Raw genomic sequence first — 8,854 nt, forward strand, 5'->3', positions numbered from 1 at the left:
CTAGTGTGTTGCTGCTTGCTTGCAGCGCTGACCTTGAGCTTCCTGCACCCTACCCAGCTCAGCATGTGGCCAATGGAGAGTGAACTGGGAGTACTTGCTCTTCTGACCCAGTGCAAAAGCCACTTCTGCAGATCTAGTCACTCTTTCAGATAGCAGCTGGGGGACGTGCCTTTCCTGCCCTGCTCTTGGGCTCTGGAGTGGGAGACTACAAGCTCAACCTGTCCCTGGAGTCAGTGCTGATCTCATGACTCCAGATTCTGACTTGGATAGTGGCTAGGAGTCTGTGCCACGCCCTCATCTTGTAATACCACCAGCAAGGCCTGCTCCTAACACCTGAGAAGTCCTTGACTGTGGTCCCTCCCTCAGGAGATGGCCGGAGACCTGCCTGTCAGGGATCCAAGCAACGATACTCGCCACTGGCACTCCTTAGATCCCTACTCTTGCTACAGTCAACATAGAAGGCACAGGAGGGGCCAGTTCTGTGGCTTAGCGGGTACAGCCACCACCTGCAGTGCTGGCATCCCATATGGATGCTGGTTCAGGTCCTGGCTGCTCCACTTTCTGATCCAGCTCTCTGCTATGGCCTGGGAAAGCAGCAGAAGATGGCCCAAGTCCTTGGGCCCTTCCACACACATGGGAGACCAGGAAGGAGCTCCTGGCTTCAGATAGGCCCAACTCCAGCTGTTGCAGCCATTTGTAAAGTGAACCAGTGGATGGTTCTTTCTCCAATAACCCCCTCCCCCTACCCCCATCTATATGTCTCTCCCTCTGTATCTCTCTCTCCCTTTCTCTGTTTCTTCCACCCTCCATCTCTCCTTTTGGTCTCTCTCTTCCTCTCTCCCGGTCTGTGTGTATCTCTCCGTCTCTGTGTCTCTCCCTCCTCCTCTCCGCCTGTGTCTCCCCCTCTCTGTATCTTTCTCCTCTCTATCCCTCTCTGTCTCCCTCCCCTCCCCCACCTCTCTCCTTCCCTCAGGCACACCAAAAGACAAACACCTTCAGGAAAAAACATTCAAACCACAAAAAGCGCCCTCTAAAAGCGAAAGAAACAGCTGATCCCTGAGATTCACAAATATCAATGTAGGAAAAAAATAAGAAATATAACCCCAAATGAACACAATAATGCTTTAGTATCAGACCATAAAGAAAGGGAGACTGAAATGTCTGATAGAGAATACTAAGAATGATTATAAGGTTACTCAAAGAGATACAAGAGAATAAACAGGTAAATGAAATTAGAAAATCAGTGCATGATATAAAAAATTTTGCAGAAAAGATACTGGGCCGGTGCTGCGGCTCACTAGGCTAATCCTCCGCCTGAGGCGCCGGCACCCCGGGTTCTAGTCCCGGTTGGGGCGCCGGATTCTGTCCCGGTTGTTCCTCTTCCAGGCCAGCTCTCTGCTGTGGCCCAGGAAGGCAGTGGAGGATGGCCCAAGTGCTTGGGCCCTGCACCTGCATGGGATACCAGGAGGAAGCACCTGGCTCCTGGCTTCGGATTGGCGCAGTGCGCTGGCCGTAGCGGCCATTTGAGGAGTGAACCAACGGAAGGAAGAACTTTCGCTCGCTCGCTCTCTCACTAACTCTGTCAAAAAAAAAAAAAAAAAAAACAACCTGAAAAAAAATTAGAAATGAATAATTCAGTAAGTCAAAAATACAGTCATTCTGGCACAGTGGGTCAAGCCACTGTAAAAAGTGCTGTTAAGGCCGGCGCCGCGGCTCACTAGGCTAATCCTCCGCCTAGCGGCGCTGGCACACCGGGTTCTAGTCCCGGTCGGGGCACCGGATTCTGTCTCAGTTGCCCCTCTTCCAGGCCAGCTCTCTGCTGTGGCCAGGGAGTGCAGTGGAGGATGGCCCAAGTCCTTGGGCCCTGCACCCCATGGGAGACCAGGATAAGCACCTGGCTCCTGCCATCGGATCAGCGCGGTGCACCAGCCGCAGCGCGCCGGCCGCGGCGGCCATTGGAGGGTGAACCAACGGGAAAAGGAAGAGCTTTCTCTCTGTCTCTCTCTCTCACTGTCCACTCTGCCTGTCAAAAAAAAAAAAAAAAAAAAAAAAAAGTGCTGTTAAACAACAGGCCAGATCAAGCAGCAGAAAGAATTCCTAATCTTGAATACATAAAGACAAGTTTTTGAAATCTCAGACAAAAACACAACTAAAATGAATAAGAAATGAGAGCAGTGTTGGCTGGGATTTCTGGGACACTATCAAATGAATATTTGAGTTTTGGGAATCCCCAAAGGATGAGAAAATAAGTAGCTTAGAAAACCCATTGAATGAAATAGCAGGAACATTTGCCCAATATGGCAATATGAAGAAAGATACAGCTATCCAAATACAGAAAGCCTACAGGACCCCAAGTAGACGATCAAGAAAGAACCTCACCAACACACATTGTAGTCAGTTTTTCAAATGTACAAGCAAAGAGAAAATTGTAAAATTTTGAAATGTATTAGCTTACTTTTAAAGGAAGTCCCAGGCCGGCGCCGTGGCTTAACAGGCTAATCCTCCGCCTTCCGGCGCCGGCACACCGGGTTCTAGTCCTGGTCAGGGCGCCGGATTCTATCCCGGTTGCTCCTCTTCCAGGCCAGCTCTCTGCTATGGCCCGGGAAGGCAGTGGAGGATGGCCCAAGTGCTTGGGCCCTGCACCCGCATGGGAGACCAGGAGGAAGCACCTGGCTCCTGGCTTCGGATCAGCGAGATGCGCCGGCCGCAGCGGTTATTGGAGGGTGAACCAATGGCAAAAAGGAAGACCTTTCTCTCTGTCTCTCTCTCACTATCCACTCTGCCTGTCTAAATAAATAAATAAAATTATTAAAAAAAAAAAAGGAAGTCCCATTATATTGACAGCAGATTTCTCAAATAGAAACCTTAAAGGCTTAGAGAGAATGGAGAGATATAATCCAAGATATGAGCCGGCGCCATGGCTCAACAGGCTAATCCTTCGCCTAGCAGCGCTGGCACACCAGGTTCTAGTCCCGGTCGGGGCACCGGATTCTGTCCCAGTTGCCCCTCTTCCAGGCCAGCTCTCTGCTATGGCCCCAAAGGGCAGTGGAGGATGGCCCAAGTGCTTGGGCCCTGCACCCCATGGGAGACCAGGATAAGCACCTGGCTCCTGCCTTCGGATCAGCACGGTGCACCAGTCGCAGCACGCTAGCCGTGGCAGCCATTGGAGGGTGAACCAATGGGAAAAGGAAGACCTTTCTCTCTGTCTCTCTCTCTCTCACTATCCACTCTGCCTGTCAAAAAAAAAAAAAAATTTAAAATAATCCAAGATATGAAAGAAAAACACTACCAACCCAGGATACTTTGTCCAGGAAAGTTCTCTTGTATAAATGAGGATTTTTCCAAGATAAGTAAAAAATGAAGGCATTCTTTACCACCTGACTAGCTTTGCAGGTGATACTTAAGGGTGTACTACATACATACAGAAAGAAAGCCTTCATTGTGAAAGTGACACTAGAAAAATAAAAGATGTTCAAACAAACAAAAGATATTTGAAAGGAAAAAATGGCAGGACCAAATCACTATCAATAGTAACCTTGAATATTAATGGACTAAATTCACCAATTAACAGATATAGACTAGCTGATTGGTTTAAAAAAAGACTCCACAACATGTTGCCTGCAAAAAATACACCTCACCAGTAAAGATACCTACAGACCAGAATTGAAAGGATGGAAAGGCTATTTCATGCAAATGGAAATCAAAAGAATGGGGTGGGTGTTGTGGTATAGTGGGTAAAGCTACTTCTTGTGAGGCCGGCGTCCTATATGGGCACTGTTTTGAGTCCTGGATGCTCCACTTCTGATGCTAATGCTCCTGGGAAGGCGATGGAGGAAGGCTCAAGTCCTTGGGTCCCTCTACCCACACAGGAGACCAAGAAGAAGCTCCTGGCTTTGGCCTGACTGAACCTAGGTCATGGTGGCCATTTGGGGGAGTGAACCAGAGGATGGGCAATTTATCTGTCTTCCCCTCTAACTTTCAAATAAAGTAAATAAATCTTAAAAAAAAATGAGTGAACAGGAATAGCTATATTTACATCAGACTAGAGACTTTAAGACAAAAAGTGTTGGGCTGGCACCATGGCTCACTTGGCTGATCCTCCACCTGCGGTGCTGGCATCCCATATGGGCGCCGGGTTCTAGTCCTGGTTGCTCCTCTTCCACTCCAGCTCTGCTGTGGCCCGGGGAAGGCAGTGGAGGATGGGCCAGGTGCTTGGACCCCTGCACCCGCATGGGAGACTGGGAGGAAGCGCCTGGCTCCTGGCTTCAGATCAGTGTAGCTCTGGCCGTGGCAGCCATTTGGGGAATGAACCAACGGAAGGAAGACCTTTCTGTCTCTCTCTCTCACTGTCTATAACTCTGTCAAAAAAAAAAAAAAAAAAAAAGACGTGTTAAAAGAGTCAAAGAAGGTCTCTTGTATACTGATCAAGAGATTAATTGAGTGAGAACATGTGACTGTTGTTAATATATATGCACCTAATGCAGGAGCACACAGTTTTATAAAACAAATGTTAGTAGACCTAAAGGAAGACAAAACTCCAATACAATAATGTTGGGGGCTTCAACACTCCCTTTTCATCAATAGGCAGATTAATCTGACAAAAAAATCAAACAATGAAGTTAATGTAAACTGTATCAATCGGATCTAATAGACATTTACAGAACATTTCACCTCATAGCTACAGAATACATACTCTTTTCATCAGCACATGGAACATTCTCTAGGATAGACCATAAACTTGGCCATAAAATAAATTCTTTAAAAAAGCAAAATGGTATCACATATCTTTTCTGACCACAATGAAATGAAGTTGAGAACTAAAACTAGAAATTATACAAGAAGTTTGTTTAACAACATGTTTCTGAATGAAAACTGGGTCATTGATGAAATCAAAAGGAGGATTTTAAAATTTCTTGAAGTTAATGAAAATTGAAACATAACATGTCAAAACTCGTGGGATACAAAAAAAGTAGTGCTAAGGAAGTTTATAACATAAGTGCCTATATATTAAAAAAATGAAAAGGTATCAAATAGCCTAACAGTGCATTTTAAGGACCCAGAAAAAAATAATAAACTTACAACTAGCAGAAGAAATAAGAATTAGAGAATAAACAAAATAGAAATTTTTAAAACAAAGATTAATGAGTTGACTGAAAAAATAAAATTGTATACTATTACCTAGACTAACAAAGAGAAGGACTCAATACAATCACAAATTAACTAGGAGTTATTACAACTGACTCTACAAAAATACAAAAAGTCATTAGGAACTGTTATTAGAACCATAGCCAACAAATTGGAAAGCATAGAATAAATGGAAACATACTGCTTGTGAAAACTGAATCATGAAGATGTAGAAAAAGTGAACAAACTAGTAACTATGAGACTGAATCAATAATAAAGCGTCTTCCAACAAAGAAAAGCTGCACCAGATGGCTTCACGCTGATTTCTGCCAAACTTGATAATTTTTTATTTATTTATTTGAAGGGCAGTTACAGAGAGAACGAAATCCATCCATCCACTGGTTTACTCCCCAAATGTGTGCATCAGAGTGGGGTCAGGCTGAAACCAGCTGCTTGGAACTCCATCCAGCTCTCCCACATGGAAGTAGGGGCCTGAGCACCTGAGCCATCTTATGCTGCTTTCCCAGGCAATTAGTGGGGAGTTGGATTGGAAGTGGGGCAGCCAGAACTTGAATTGGAGCTCCAATATGGTATGCTGACATGGCAGGCAGTGGCTTGCTGTGCCACATTGCCAGCCCCTCTGCCAAAATTTATAGGAAGAACTAACACCATTTCTCAAACTATTCCCTGCTGTTGAAAGGAGCAGATGGAAACTTTCCAAACTTATTCTACAAGGCCAGCATTACTTTAATTTCAAAACTAGACAAGCAACGACAGCGAACTATTGGGACCACTCGTGTGGGAGACACAGTTGGAGCTCCAGGGTCCTGGCTTTGGATTAGCTCGGCCCCTACCATTGCAGAAACTTGGGGAATGAACCAGTAGATGGAAGATTTCTTTCTCTCCCTCCTTCCCTCCCTACTTCCATCTCTGCCTTTCACACTTGATCTTAGCCAAAAGGCCAAGAAGCGATCTCTCTCTGCCTTTCAAGGAAGTAAATCTTAAACAAAAGAAAGAAAACCATAGACCAATATTCCTGATGAACATAGATACAAAAATCTTCAACAAAACACTAGCAAATTAAATCCAACAGCACATCAAAAAGATAGCACACCATGACCAAGTGGGATTTATCCCAGGAAGATAGTTCAACGTATGCAAATCAATAAACACATCATATTAATAGAATGAAGGACAAAATATATCATCTCAATTGATACAGAGAAAGCATTTGATAGAATACAGCATCTCTTCATGATAAAAACCTTGAACAAATTAAGTATAGAAGAAACATACCTCAATACAGTAAAGGCTAAAAATGACAAGCAAACAACCAACATATTGATTGAGAAAAAGCTGGAAGCATTTCCACTAAGACCGTGAACCCAAGATGCTCACTGGCACCATGTTTATTCAATATAGTTCTGGAAATTTTAGCAAGACCCAAGGTAAGAGAAAGAAGTAAAAGGCGGGGCCAGCAAGTCTTTGGGCCCCTGCACCTGCGTGGGAGACCCAGAAGAAGCTCCTGGCTCCTGGCTTCGGATCGGCGCAGCTCCGGCCATTGCGGCCATCTGGGGAGTGAACCATCGGACGGAAGACCTCTCTCTCTCTCTGCCTCTCCTCTCTCTCTGTAACTCTGACTTTCAAATAAATAAATAAATCTTAAAAATGAAGTAAAAGGCATACATATAGGAGAGGAAAAAGTCAAATGATCTCTAAGGATGACATGACTCTGTACATAGGGGAACCAAAAGACTCCACAAAGAGAATATTAGAACTGATAAGAGGGGGGCAGCCTTGTGGTGTTGTGGGTTAAGCCACCATCTGTGATGCAACCATCCCATATGGGCTCCAGTTTGAGTCCTGGTTGCTCCACTTCTAATCCTGCTCCCTGCTAATGTGCCTGCGAAAGCAGTGGAAGGTGATCCAAATACTCCCACTCTGTACACCCATGAGAGAAACCCAGATGAAGCTCCTGGCTCCTGGCTTTGGCCTGGCTCAGCTCTCTCCCTCGCAGCCATTTGAGGAGTGAACTAACGGATGGAGGATCTCTCTGTGTCCATTCTTTCCTTTCTGCCTTTCAAGTAAATAAATAAATCCTTTTTAAAAAAGCAAAATAACTGATAAGAGGCATTCGATGCAGTTACAGAATATTAAATACACAAAAATTAGTAGGATTTTTATACACCAACAATTTTCTTGCCGAGAATAAGATCATTCACAATAGTTATAAAAAATTTAATACCTTGGGATAAATTTAACCAAAGATGTGAAGATTGCAAAATACTAATGACATAAATAAAAGAAGACACAAAAAACGTGAAGACGCCATTTACACAGCTCTAACATGAGGAATTAGAAAAATTGCTTCTCCTGACCCTTCAAACCCTAATATTCATCCACTATCTGCCTGGAAAATCTAGTAGCAGTTATGTATGTCTGAATGTCTATGTGTGCATAAGAAGGTAAACACATGCATGTCTTATGCAGGTGTTTAGGGGGTGACATCTGATTCTGCCTCTCAGTGCGATAGAAAATTTCTCCTTGATTTTAAAATCTTACCTATTATTATGTTCCTAAATTGTTACCACTTTCTTCAGAAGAAATACTTGGTTTGTTCTTTAACATTGTTTGTCATATAAGTTTACCCTACCAAAAATTTTAGGGGCAGTTACATACAGTAAAATTCATGAATTGTTGCACTCAACCCAAGTTTGGGACATTTCCATCATTCCATCACAATTTTTCTGTGCCCTTACTGGTTACGTTTCTTTCACCCCTGAGCCCAGCCCATGGGTAACACATGCTTGGCCTTTCCTCTCCCACCTCACCCTGTCCCCACCCCTCGTGGCCCCCTTCCTGCCTTCATCAGAGCTCTTGTACTGTGGCAGGTCCTAGAGCCATGCCTTGGGCTGTTCTTCATTTTTCCTGACCTCCTCACCTTCACCCTAGCTGTTCGTTTTGACTGGAACGGACCTGCAGGTCACATAAAGTCTTCCAACCTCAGCCTCTGAAGTCCACTGGGTTTCATGAGAGTTGCACGGAAACGTGTATCTCAGGTTAAGAAAATGAAATGTGAGATAATTACACGATGGATGAGAACTGAGTGAGGAAACCTAATCTGTGTAGGTTACATGTATGTGTAATTGTGATTTCAGTCCTGAGAGAATGGTAAGGTTTGCCAGCAAAAACCATTTCCCATTACTACCCACAACCTTAAAGTTGGGATGCAGCTGGTGGGCTGGATAGCATACAACTTTATTACTCAGAGACCAGTACCTATTTAAATACAAAACCATGTGTCCGCACAAGGCTGTATTGCTGGTAGCCCAACTCTTCCCTTAGTCCACTTCTACTTACTCCCATCCTTCTCTCCCCTACCCCACCCTCCCCTCCTACACACTAATCTCCAGCTCAGAGTTTGCTTCCTGAGAAAACTAACCTATGACAGCTATGACAAAATCCTTGGATTCTTTTTTCTGAGTTTGTTTAGAGGGGTTTTTAATAAAGATATGACATGAATTGATCAACTCATTAAAATGGTTTGGATTTCATGTCATAACTCGCCTTACTGAGCAGGAGTAAAGACAGATACCAAGTAGAAGGCTACTGCCCCAGTCTAGGTTAGAAATGAGAGGCTGAGGTAGAAGAGGTAGGAAGTTGGACTTTGATAGATTTGTGTCCCACAGATGACTCCACATACCCTCCTGCTGCCTCCTGCTGCAACCAG

Source organism: Lepus europaeus, chromosome 17, assembly GCF_033115175.1.
Source record: "Lepus europaeus isolate LE1 chromosome 17, mLepTim1.pri, whole genome shotgun sequence".
Lineage (NCBI taxonomy): Eukaryota > Metazoa > Chordata > Mammalia > Lagomorpha > Leporidae > Lepus > Lepus europaeus.